The 12944-nt window shown below is 37.9% G+C and overlaps 1 long non-coding RNA gene across 1 annotated transcript in view; it reads left to right on the top strand.

Annotated features, from left to right (window-relative positions):
* Positions 1 to 6501: 6501 nt before the first annotated feature.
* Positions 6502 to 12944, top strand: part of LOC137642684 (uncharacterized) — a 1000516-nt gene continuing 994073 nt past the window's right edge. The window contains exon 1 of the long non-coding RNA XR_011044842.1: positions 6502 to 6759. This is a non-coding gene — a long non-coding RNA (uncharacterized lncRNA). The remainder of the gene's footprint in view (positions 6760 to 12944) is intronic.

A 12944-nucleotide genomic window follows, 5' to 3' on the forward strand; every position in this document is an offset into this window, starting at 1 on the left:
TATTATGATGTCCAAAGTGTTTCCGATTCAAAATAAATCTACTTTTAGCAGTTTGGTAACGATTTTCCAGTAAAAGAGTTGGTTCCACATATGCTATGGACAGCTGGCAAAGACACCCGTTTTCAGTTATGAATAGTAGAATGTCTTTTTACTGGAAATGTTTGGAAAATATGTATCCAAAGCTTTTGGTTGCAAGATTTCTGCGATTGACGAGAATATAACTGGCATCTTGTCTTCAATTTCAATTCCACCCGATTTCTATTGCAAGTTTTTTTTTTTTTCTTGATATGAATAATGTAATTATTTCCCTTCCGAAATTTTCTTGCCATTGCAGATGTCGTGTAGTGACATGTGACGGTTGTTTTAATTCGAAATAGTATTGAAATTAATCGTAGGACGTAAATTAATGTAAAATCATTTATATGATTAGTCCCACTGGAATATTTTATTGTGCGTCTTTCATATGATAATCCCTCGATGCATTATAAAGGTCTTGCATAAATCTGTTGAATTATTGCGAAAGCTGTTTCAGAATTAATGTCCGAGCGTGGATTTAATTGTACTTTCTTTCTGTGAAATTAATTTCTGATGATTTATTAGACTTCTGGAATGATTGCCTCCTGCTATTCAAAATGCCCAAACAAATGATTATGAATGAAGAAATACGATGATGATATATTCTCCACATGTCTCCTTCTATTTAATATTGATGATACATTATGATTAATTCTCATAAACGTTTCGTAAGGAAAGATGAACTCGATTTCAGATTTCTGTTATTGTATTTCCTTAACAAACAAAAAAAAAAAAAAGGCTTATAAATTACGACCAGAGTCGAAATTCATCTTTCTTGCATAATACGCATTTTATATCTAAAAAGGTCGAGCTACGTCGCCATTATTAAAGAAGTCTGGATGTGCACATACCTTTTGGTAAGCTAAGTTTCACAAATTAAATATATCTCTGCTTGTGAGATGTTATATGTTTCAAGCTGATCTGCTTGTTTCGTGTTTAATTGCGTGCAATTACATAAATTATACATCCAATGGGAAATCTATTTTTTCCTACGCGTATCTCTATGAATTTAATTAGGAGCCGTGTTCCCATTAACTATTTTTTTTTATTTTACCTCCTATTTTTTATTATGAAAGATGACTACATAAATCAGATTAAATGGAAATTCGCTTCAACTACGCTTTAAAATAGTTTCCCTTTCCTTTTGATGCCGATAATAATTTGGCCGCTGCTCTCCACTGCTGCCTTATTAAAGGAGGCCTTGATTTTCTTGGCGACAGATTTTCAATAGCAGTAGTAGTCCTATATTTTGAACTTTTAGGCCTGAATACATAACTCGCTTCCCGTTTCCATATTACCATAAGAAAGGTGGAGTTAACTATATAACGCTCTATGAAAATTGAATGCAGCTGCTCTTAATAGTTTCCTATTTATTTACAGTTAATAATCATTAGAATTTTGTATTCATTTCTTAGTTATTACTCTGATCTTAATTGATAGGCTTTAGGCTTTCTTTGTTGAGGAAAAAAAAGTATGTTTTATAATCTGCAAATTAAGATAATTTAATTAAATTTGTGCCTCGTGGCTAGACGGTCAAAGTGGTATCAAAGGAAATTAATATATTATCTATGGTATTTTCCATTCAGATTTTGTGCACTTTCGGCGATTTATGTGTTATTTTAACCCGGGACACCACGTTTAGAAATTATATGATTGGAAAGCGATTCTTTAAAAACGAGAATAATTTGTTTTTACCAACGTCGTTTCAAGGGTGCTGTAGACGTATCACTTCTTATTTTTCGTCAGTGCTGAAAGATTTGATTTCCGTAGATTCACATAGATCAGGCTTCTTTCACACGAGCGGTTTTTTTCCCGCACCGGAAAATCGTGTAGCATAGAAATCAATAAAGCTTAATGAAACCCTTCACACGATGCTCTGAACGGCAGAGTCCCCTTCAGCGTGTATTTCTACGTCGTGCGGTACCGATTGATCTGCAATACCATTAGAATTCCTTTCAGTAAGAAAAAATGTCGGTGACTTAGACCTTCTGAACGTGGAGCCCAGGGCATTGTGTCTTTTAGGTGCAGCGCTTCTTTCATAATGGCTTTTGAAATCATATCTATGCATTTTCTCCTGTGCAGCAAACTTCTTTTCTGTTTCTTTGGGTTTTTCATCTTCTGCTGTGACCCGTGCTAGCTGAGCCAGAATCAGATTCAAGCCTAATTATTATGTGTATAATATGTAAGTGACCCATCAGCACCAAGAAATCTAATATTATCGATTTTATCTTCCATGTTGCGTCTCAAATTCTTGCTGGTAGATACTCGAAATGATGCGTCGTACATTTCAATGCATCTTTGCATAATATCTACAACAAATGTAAATTTTATCAACCTTGGCTTTAATGAAAATTAAAAAAAAAAAAAAAAAAACACCATTGAATGCTTCAGTTTCCAGTGTCTTGTAATACGTCAGTTGATCATCTAATTGAGCAGATTCATCTTGACGATAGTTTATTAGAGTGAATTCATTGCATCCAAAGCTATGAGGTCTCCGGCAAGCAGACTAGTTTTGTAAAATTGTTTTCTCAAGCTGACTGCTATTCGTATGCTTTCCGCTGAACGAAATTCAGCGAACTTCGCCAATTTTAATAGCCATTTATCCTTCTATTCATCTTTTATGCAGAATGTGCATTTTTTATCTAAAAAAAAAAGGTCGTTCTTTGTTTGTATTGGAGTTTAAGTCTTTCAGATACAAGCACCACTCCACTACCACTCTTCAATTCACAAACTGATTCTATCCAAGCTTGCACAGTGTGTGCTTATTGTTTCTTTCTCTTGTGTGAAGCGAGCCTTAGACATTAAGAGTGGTACAATCACTCAGCTTGTTCGTTGGCGCTCCTGGTTAGCTGTTGGAAATAGACGGCTACAGTCTTCAAGTCCATGGTTTCACCTCTTTCAGTATGTCACGCAAAACCGTCTTCTAGCTGCTTAGGCAATATAGCATCATGTTACATGTGGGCAAACTTCGAATCTACCATTAGATAAAAGTATGATCACAGAGTTATAATGATTTTCGAAATCCGGCCGGGTAAAAGATAAAAGTAATTATATTTAGTAGAAGTCAGTGAATAACATGTTATTCTATTTTTTTTTTTTTTTACTTATGCCGATAACTTTACCACATGGGGAATTAAGCTTAAGCTGATAATTAACATTGGTTCTTTTGTAGAGAATTCTCCTGTATAAAATTGTGTTTTTACATCTTGGAGAAGTGAAACTTAACCAATATATCTTTACTCGGTCCTAACAGCAGAAGGTGAAAGTTTTGCATAGTAGTTATCAAGCCGTGATATTGATTATATACCGTCAAAAAACCATGATAACACAATTTGTTTTTACTCAATGATATTAGATTTACCTTTGGGGAGTAGTGCGGCGTACATAAAAACGTAACGAAAATCGTTTAGACTTTAAACCCCTCTTAATTTAGGCCGGAAATTCACTCACAAGAACTTTCCAGCATCTTATACTGATGGTGGCGATTGAAACTACTGGCAGTGATGATATACTGTACAGTATATTAATAACCACCCTCTCTCTCTCTCTCTCTCTCTCTCTCTCTCTCTCTCTCTCTCTCTCTCTCTCTCTCCATTCATCGGTTTTTCTCCCATACTCCATAGGACAGGGGTCAGAAACCATCTTTTTTTCTACCAAAAGTTTGGTAGACAGAAGCTTTTTTTTTTTTTTAATCTACTCACTCGCTCTTTGCTCCCAATTAAGAGGAAGGGAAAAATATGAGAAAAGAAAATATATTAAGGATCCTGTGGTAGAGATGTAAGAATACTACCAACGTACATCCTGCGTGTCGTAGAATACGATTAGAAGGACAGGTGCTGTATTGTAGTCTTGTTTTTTTAGCAAAAGGCTAGGCCTACTTTCAATAACTGTAGAACTGCTGCCTCGTATTAAGTCAAAGGCTAGGACCACCGCCAATATTATTATTATTATTATTATTATTATTATTATTATTATTATTATTATTTGCTAAGCTACAACCATAGTTAGAAAAGGGGGATGCTATAAGCCCAGGGGCTCCAACAGGGAAAATAGCCCAGTAAGGAAAGGAATCAGGGAAAAATAAAATATTTTAAGAACATTAACAACATAAATATCTCCTATATAAACTACAAAAATTGAAACAAAACAAGAGAAAGAAATAAGATAGAATAGTGTGCCAGAATGTACCCTCAAGCAAGAGAACTCTTAACTCAAGACAGTGGAAGACCATGGTACAGAAGTTATGGCACTAACCAAGACTAGAGAACAATGGTTTGATTTTGATGACTTGAAGGGCATGCGATCGTAAAAGCCATCTGTCAAATTTTAAACCATGCCTAAATCAGACCCGTTAATGTAGGGATAACAGTGGGGAAGAAGAAGAGTGTAAGAAGGTATATTTATTCCTGCATGATATCTACTTAGGGGGCTGCCTAAAGGCACACTGTCCGGGCTAGGCCATCATGCGTAGCAATCTACAATACGCACATACATACTAAAAATCATTTGTCCTATGAAATTAACACATTCAAAATAAAGCCTAACTTCCTAGACTTGCTGTATACGCACTTTTTTTTTTTTTAGCAAAATACGAAAGATTGAAGAATTATAGAATCCAACCAAAGCAAAATCCCTTTACTTGGAAAAAAATATCTTTCCCTTTATTTGAGTAAAATTAAATTCCTCTCAGATCCAAAGTTAGCAAGAAGCAAGCCATATTTGTTTCTGAAAGTTTTGGATATGGTGTACTAAAGATATTAAATCAATTGGTATTTGAGAGATCTAGAATAAGCGGACATAAAATTAATTCCGGGAGAATGATTGAAGAACAGAGTCATAAATCAGATTCTCTCTCTCTCTCTCTCTCTCTCTCTCTCTCTCTCTCTCTCTCTCTGGCTGTGTGTGTGTGTGTGTGTGTGTGTGTTATTAGTAAATAGCGTTAGCATATCACTTCATTCATCTGTTTATTTTTCCTATGCTTCTTAGGACAGGGGTCAGAAACTATCAATTTTATCCTTTACCAATTGGGGGAAAAGGACCCTGATAAAAAGAAATTGAGAAGATTTTTGTGGAAAAGATGGAGGAATTTATTGAAAAAAAAAACAAGAAAGGGGTGAAAAAAAATTACAGAAGGAAATGGCCCGCAGCCTTATATTAGAGAAATTAATATGGATAATACAATCCTTGTAATGAAGGCAAGGTTAAATATGCTCAAGCTAAAAGCAGATTTCAGGGGAAAATATACAGATATGTGTGATCTATATAAAAAAGATAATACAGAACATCCATTTTCACGCCCAAAATTAACACGATTAAAGGAACAAGATAAAAAAGTAGATATGTTGCAAAATCCTACCAGGGATCTGGTAGCGTACATAAGTAGGACAATGCATATGAAAGAAGATTTTAAGAATACCAAACAAAAAGTTGCCAAAACTGATAAGAGAGTATTTTCCCAACTGATTTTAAGGTAGAATGGGATAGACTTAAAAATTTAGATTCTTATTAAGAATGTTGTTTATGGTACAGATAAGAAATCTCAATTACAGTAATAAGTATAAGCTTAAAAGCTGTGCACCTATCTATTATGTGAGAGAGTGGCCGCAAACGTATTTTGCGGAGTGAAAACTTAGGAACCAGGAATCAACCAGAACCACTTCCAGGTTTTAAAATGAGACTAAAACAAGATGGAATTTTTATGTGATGCCTTATATACTTACTGATGGCCGTGGCTCATGATAATGATAAAGTTAGGAATCTTCATTTCCGTTAGCACGTACTGTAAGTTCTCAGCCAATGTTCTAGCTTCATTCTAAGTACAAACTACGGTTTCGCTTTTCTTATTTCGATACGTCTAAATATGATGGCTTGTATAATTTTGAGGAAAACTAATGATTGCCATTTTTTTTACCATACAGCGTTTAGGAATGAAAATTTTTACAACGATTGCAGTACCACACCTCCCAAACATGGGTCTAAATTCCAATCGATTCCCTCGAGTCCCCTTCTTGTCTTTAGCCTACTTCTTATAGTAACGTTATTAAAAACCGTCTTTTTTTCTTAAGAATTGAAAATGTTTTTTTTTATTTTTAGATTTTGCTTCATAGTCACTACAAATAGAAAATCGACTAACCTACTTATATAAAATAGTACAGTATATTATTGGATTATAATCCTGGATTCTAATCGCCGTAGTTGCTTCTCGGTTAACTCTATCAATTTCTTGAAAAGGCTTCCTAGTTGCTCAGTCATTGTTCAATCCAATTGATGTAAGCAAAAATTTTCCTCATACAGTATAATGTAATAGGTAAGCCAAAATGAGTAATGCGTTTACTACACCTAAAAGAAGAATGTTTGGCGATAGAAACCCGTTAAAGATAGCAGCTAGTCAGAGGACCGAGGAGTCGTTACAAAGGAACTAAGGAATCGTGGCAACAGGACCTACGGAAGGTTTACTAGTAATGTAAATACGCTATGCATCATCCTTGTTTCCGACTTTCCGTGTTGGTCGTTCCTTTGCGAATTAACTGGTGTTTCTGTAAGCTTAATGTAAGCTCGTTGCGAAGTTTATTTTAATAAGTGAGGTGTTGTTTTAAAGACTTCAAGAGAGCACAGTGATGTTTAGAATTCGAAAGTTTAGGCCTATGATAGGTTCATCCCCAGGGCAGTTGCGAGGACAGCATTGTGAGTAATCTTGTGTAATTCCTTTATATTTAAAAAAGAAATCACAGCCTGTGTAAGGAAGGTAGTTTCTTTTTAGGCCTATGTTCTAGCCAATGTGAATGTAAATATGAGAAGTGGTTTATTTCTGGTATAGGCTAGGCTTTTGGGTTTGAACGTCGGTAAAACTATAGAATAGTACCACAAACGGTTTGTAGAAAATATCACGGTAAATTTACAGTTTCATCCATTATGGGGAAACTGGAATAAATATATATTTGTTGCATCAGAAATAGTGTAGTTTCAACGAATTTAACGTTTATTTTGACCGCAAACCATCCGATTTAGAGATTTACTATGTAATTGGAGTTAAAACAACAAGTTGTTCCAGAATGCAGAAAGAGCCTACTTCATCCCAACAATTATGGGGGACACCAGGTGGGAACCGGGGTTGGGGGGGGGGCGTCAAATGATATTTGCAATAAATGAATAATTATCCTTCCACTACCCCTCCCCCTATACCCCTATCTAGCCCTACCGGGGGGGGGGGGCTCCGCCCCCCCTGCGACCCCCCCTTCGACCCCCCCTTAAGGCCACAGTGATTTTCAGGGCACTACTGAACCTAAGAAAACCCACCTAACCTAGCATAGGGGCCCTGTATCCCTACCTAGGCCTACCGGGGGGGGGGGGGGGGGTTCCGCCCCCCCTGCGACCCCCCCTGCGACCCCCCCTTAAGGCCACAGTGATTTTCGGGACACAACCGAACCTAATACAACCACCTAACCTAGGACCCTGTACCCCTACCTAGGCCTAGCCCCTGCGACCCCCCCCCTTACAGCCACTACCTAACACATCCATCAAACCAAATCCAAAGTGATGGTACTGCTGTATACATCGTTATACTATCACCATTATAATATACTCTATAAATTAATGAAGCTTACCTTAAACTGTTGGTTCATAAAGATGTGCTGCTGCTTTGAGGAAAACGTGAAGCCGTTGGGAAGGTTCCTTGGCATGCAGGACAATTTTTATTTTGTAAAATTAAATTGTGTCTTTGGCACAAATGCACTAGTTTTTCAACAAATTCATTGTAAGTTAGGAAACAGTCAGGACAAGAAGATGGAATTTCAACTTCTTGAGATGACGTGCTTTCTATGGTCTCCATGTCTAAGAACGAAATGAAATGCCTGGGAAGAAAATGTATTGTTGCGCAGTTGTATTGTCGCGCTGTGATTGGCCAAACATGTATGACGTCATAGTGGACAGGCGCTGTGATTGGCCAAACGTGTAAGACTTCATAGTGGCCTAGTTTGTCAGCGGATTATAGTGGTTACAGGGCTCATTTAAGCAAATACAAGACACAGTCAACAATAACAACAGACTTAGAAAAAATCTGGGAGGAAGACATGAGTAGCATGAGTTTGATCGTCGATATATAAAGAACTAGGCATTTGCGACAGATAATATTTTACAGAAATACTACAAAAGACTTGCTTCACTCGGGAAATATATTATTATAATAAATTTCCCATAATGGATGAAACTGTAATAATACCAATATCACTGTAATACAGTGTATTTTGTGGTGTTTTGAACGTTTTTATAACGATTTCTGGTGGAAGTCTATAGTTTTTGACTTATGGTGGGTCGACTACCTTAACTGAAAAGCCATGCCTTTTTGACAGGTATCTTCATCAATAACATTTGAAACTCATTAAAATATAAGGGGTGGGTTTGTATGTATGATGACGATCATTCCTCATTAATCTCTTATTTACAACCTATTACAGTACTAAGAATACGGCAGTTTGGCTTGTCGCAGGCCGTTAGATAAGTAGGTGAGGACACAGATTGTAGTTAGATTAGCTGGGGTAGTTTAAGTTATGCAGTGTTCTATGCAAGTGGGAGGTCCTTTCTATCGTTATACAAAGGCTTCAATTTCCGTGTACATGTCTAAATGGATATTTAAATGAACTTTGTTGTTTCCACCATTTGTTGTTATAAGAAAACAGTTACCGTAATCAAAACATAACCTAATGAAACACGATCAAAACACTGGAGCCTTTGTATGCAAGAACTTCCAGACGCATAGAAAACGGGACTTTTACTTACCGTTTTCTATGAAGTCGTTTGTACCAGTGTTCATCATAGCTTACAGTACTACAAGAACCTCTTTACTTAATTGTGCATATTTACCTGTATGTTGGTACGCCAAACTAACAGAGTTATTTACTCGCTTTTGTTGTGCCACAGCTCGCTTCGCACTCAATTTAACATTAAATCATTGTTCCTATGTTGTGGATGTGAAGAATGTTTTGCTATGCACATGGCCGTGTGAGCTAGTATTTTGGCATTATATTATCTAATTAATCTGGTTTTTGCTCGGCCTTGGCTCGCTTCACTCGCAATTTAATAATATTTCATTACTCCTCTGTTCTGGCAAGTGGTCCATTGATGTGCTTGGCATAACAGCCGCTTGGGCTAATATTTGAGCGTTATTTTAAGTATTCAAAAGAATTCCATATCTTTCTGATAAGTTATTACTATTTGTATTTAACATTCTGAACTGTTTTTGGTAAATATATGATACTTTTACTACTAGCAAAACTGGAATTCTCTATAAGAAATGGACGAATGCTGGCCAGTTTGGTATTTTTATCTATATTTTTAATAGGGCTGGTGCATAGTAACTTACATATCGGTCAATTAAAATGTGAAGTATGTTTTTCACTACATTGTTTACATCTGAGAGACTGAAGGGGACTTAATACGCATGCGTTGTTTCCCATGGTTTTGGGAGCTGTCTGTGCATTTACAGTGACATATTTGTCAGGTGTTTTTTTTAAAACCAATTAACAGCTTACAAGTACTTCTTCTTAAGTTCCCGGATGTTGTTCTACAACAGCCATTTTTTTTCCACCTTTCCCTTCAATTTCAACTTGACGACCATCACATAAAGACGTCTCCAAGAGGGAACTTGAAGGAAGTACATTTCATCAATTTATTTCAAAATATAGTGTAAGTTCATTTATGTCGGCAGTTGATTATGATGGAAATGCTCTCCGTTCAGTGTAAACCTATTGTTACTCGTGAAATTAAAAAATAACTGCGAAATAATGCCCCAAAGGTCCGAGGCTAACTTAATTTTTTGGGAAGACCAGCACATTTTTATTGCAAAGCTTTTGTAAAGATTGCCAAGACAAAAAAAAAAAAATAATGTTTTTTTCAATCAGAAGGTAAAGAATGATTTGTGATTTATTTTTTCATAATGTAAGGATTTATTTGTGATTTACTTTATCATAATGTAAGGATTTATTTGTGATTTAGTTTTAGTTTGTGACCCGGGGGGGGGGGTGTCCGGCTAGAGTTTGTGACCTGAGAAGGTTTGTGACCTGGGAAGGGGGTGTCCGGGGCGTTTGTCCCCCGAATAGGGGCTATGGCCTGGGAAGGGGGTTCTGGTCGGCTTGCCCCCCTGGCTAGGTATTGTGACCTAGGAACTACTAGGTTAGGTTAGGTGGGTTTGTTAGGCTCTGTACCCTTTTAAAAATCTCAAAAGTGAGAAATAATCACGGTTTGGCCTGTTTTCAGCCACTTACGTGAGCCATATATTTTTCCAACTGGTTATCTTGTGCTTATTTTGCATTTCTGACCATTATTATTGCTGCAAATTACTCGTTTATGACATTTCCCACCCAAGAAACCCCGGTTTCCCACTGGGTCCCCCATAGTTGTCTTTGTATAAGGGGGCTCAAAAACTTATGAATGGGTGGTTTGCCCCACTTATCATGGTCAGGAATACATAAAACACAAGATGGTTGTTAGGGAAAATATAGGGTTCATTTATTTGGCTAGAAATTAAAGTACAGTATCCTATATTTACTCTTTATTTTATACAAATTTGTGATAGAGTTAAAAATATGGGAATTATGGTGCTGGGCAGTGGTGGCTCAGGGCTAAAATGAATGGGGGTGCTGCTCCAGAAAAGTTTTGCATTTGTTTTAAAATTGTGTAAATAAACAAAGCAGGTATAAGCAAAATTATTCAGAAACATTTTTTAATCATATAAAAAACAAAATCAAACATATATTTTTTAAATATTTAACTTAGCCGGTGAATATATATGTAGCTTACGTCTCCGATGGTCGACAGATTCCAAAAACTCGCGAGCGATCGCCATGATGGTTGCGGGGTGTGAACACTAGCGCCGACTGTCGGCCAGATACCGCATATATTTCCCCAGGAATTCAGTTCTTCTCTGTCGGTTGTAATGACAGCATTGGTTCCGCTCGTGCTTAACCTCAAAGTTTTCAACTGATTGGTGAAGTACTTGTTCATGGTTTTATTGCTTTCTCTGTGTTGGTTTATCTCCGATAAAACTCTTGAATTACTTTTTTGATTATTATTGCTGAACTTGGCTTTATTTTTGGACTTTCTTTGAAATTTTCACAATGGCTGACCCTTCTCCTGTCTATCGTAAATGTTCTAAAGACTGTAATAAACGTCTTCCTAAAGCTTCCATCGTTCCTCATTCTATTTGTATTAATTGCCGGGGTAAACCTTGTCAATTAGGGGATCGATGTGAGGAATGTATTGTTTTGTCTGAATTCGAGTGGTTGGAGTATGATAAATATACTCGGAAACTCGAAAGAGATAGGGTTAGAAGAAGCTCTTCTAGATCTCAAGAATTTTCCTCTTCCCATGCCCCTGAACCTATTCCTCCTCCTGTAGTGGTAGTTTTAGAACCCCCTATTGGCACTAATGAACCTTCTATGAGAGATATGTTAATGGCTATTCAAGCGTTGGGTGAGAAGGTCGAATCGCTGGACTCGGACAGGAATCAACTTATGTCCGACGTAAAGATTTTGAAGGGTGAAAGTGATAAAGTGAAAAGTGCAACAAATGTGTTTAGTGTTTTGCCGGAGGATTCGTCTGTTCGTGCTTGTCGCTTGCCTAGTCCGAGACCTCTTTCAGGCTCCCCTACCCCTGGGAGAAGGAATGTCGTAGGACCTAAGGGAGCGAGAGGCTTTAACCAACGAACAGACGTTCCCTCAAAGGTATCAAGACGTTGCTCTTCAAGCACGTCCTTACCATAAGACAGGAGAGACGAAGTTCTCCTCGTCATCCGATGACTCGTTTCTTAAAAAGTCTTGGCGTAAGGTTTCGAGACCGTTGAAGCGTAATTTAGTCCCTTCAGGACAGGTCCAACGTCCTGGCTGTAGTCATTGGGACAGCCCCGACCGTATTCCTTCATCGGAGGATAACTCTCCTATTAAGCGCAAACGTGACATTGAGTTTGAGAGTGCATGCACAGACGTTACCGACTTCACGATCTGTTTTGAGTTCTGTTGACCCTAAGTTAAGCGTCTTGCAAGATATGCAGTTAAAACTTTCCTCCATAATGGAAGTTTACGATCATGTTCCCATGCGTAAGGATCCTTTACTTGCGGTTCGTCACGGTACTGGCAAACGTGATTCAGGTCTTCAACCTCCTAAGCGAGATTTGTCTCGTCGCTCTGACGTTATCCCTAATGTCAGCTTTGCGGTTAAACGTGATTCAGAACGTATTTTCCCGTCAGTCACGTCAGTCCCGAGACTTTGAACTTCAGTTTCCGCAGCACAACGCGACATTGAGCTGCAATCGCCGCAGCCCCGACGTGACGTTGAACGGCCGACTCCGTTGAACGGCCGACTCCGTTGACCCGACGTGACGTCGAACGTCAGTCTCCGCAGTCTCGTTTTGACATAGAACAACAGTCGCCTCTGTCCCTACGTGACGATGAACGTCAGTCACGTCAATCTCGTCGTGTGATAGAACATCAGTCTTCGCAGTCTCGACGTGACGTCGTCCCCTCGACTTTAACTGCGGCTCATTTTCAAGTTGATGTAGCCTGTCAGGCTTTACTGTCTCGTCATTCTGACTTTTCTCCATCTCACAAGACTTTACCTTTGTCAGATGATGTGCCTTCTGAAGAAGTTGATGATCCCCTTTCAGCTAATATTCCTTTGGGGATTCAGTCAGAAGAGGAGAAGCCTAGGGTTGTCCAACAATCCCTTAGCTTTAAAAAGATTATGAATATCTTTAGGGATGTTTTTCCTGATCATTTTGTAACTGCTGCTCCACGTTTGCCGCCGTCTGAATTTACTCTAGGCATGGCTTCTTCGACTCCTTCGTTTACGAAGTTGGTTCTCTCTCGCTCCTCTAAGAG

The sequence above is a fragment of the Palaemon carinicauda genome, chromosome 1, assembly GCF_036898095.1.
Source record: "Palaemon carinicauda isolate YSFRI2023 chromosome 1, ASM3689809v2, whole genome shotgun sequence".
Taxonomy (NCBI): Eukaryota; Metazoa; Arthropoda; class Malacostraca; order Decapoda; family Palaemonidae; genus Palaemon; species Palaemon carinicauda.